Source organism: Pyxicephalus adspersus, chromosome 1 (assembly GCF_032062135.1).
Source record: "Pyxicephalus adspersus chromosome 1, UCB_Pads_2.0, whole genome shotgun sequence".
Lineage (NCBI taxonomy): Eukaryota > Metazoa > Chordata > Amphibia > Anura > Pyxicephalidae > Pyxicephalus > Pyxicephalus adspersus.
In genome coordinates, this window is record NC_092858.1 from 37,470,750 (window position 1) to 37,471,765 (window position 1,016).

Here is a 1,016-nt window from a genome sequence, read left to right on the forward strand (position 1 = left end):
ATGCAGAGGGGACTTACTACCGGATACCCAATAAATCAGCACAGCACCTGTAGGAATTTTATTAATTTTACTAATAATCCAAGTTATAATGTCTGTAGGGGTTACGTGTGAATAAAAGGACCCCAAGTGTATGATCTATATGATTTGTTTGTCCATGCCTGGAAAGGCATATGAGGCTGAAACTTTTCATGTAGCAGTCATTAATTAAGCTATAAATGGACCAGCTAGACGAAGCTCTGCAGAAACATTAAAACAAATATGTCATAAATTCTTTTATTTTTCCTGTAATATTTCCTGATTAGGGCATGAATTAAAAAAAATACATTACACACATCATTCACACACAAAACATAGATAAAGAACTTTGCTTCAAAAACCTATTTTATGAATGTTACCTTTTACATTATTATTCTATGCTCTGTACTATATTTTTTTTATTATTATAATATAATTTAATTTGTCATTAAACGTAATTTAGATTTATACACAAAAACAGACTAGTTTTGGTTTATAAGCACTTCCTATTCTACATGACATTTCATTAAATTATGAATTACCAAAAAGCTCCTTAGATTCGTAGACCAAAACTGCAGAAAGTTACAGTTCTGTATAGTGACCAGACATCCTATTTTCTATATAAGGACACCTCTATCTTGTCAGTATGTGAGAATTGTGAGAATAGGAAATTCTAACTTATGTGGCATTGTATAATTTACATCACAGCAAATTTAAAGCAGACCTATCACCAAGTTTTTCACATTATATAAAAGAGTGGAAAACCCTTTTATATAATGGAAAAAAATAATTATATTCTTAAAAATAGTTTTTAATTCTTTTTTTTTAATTTGAAGGGGAGCTGCAGCGGTAAGGACAGAATGGGAAACCCTGCAATACATCTGTCACATATCCCAGGAGGCTGCTGGCTGCTTCTTTCCTGGTATGTAAAAAAACAAATGCTGATCTTACGCATTGAGCAGTAAAAACTGCACATTTTTTTTACATTTTCAGGAAGGCAC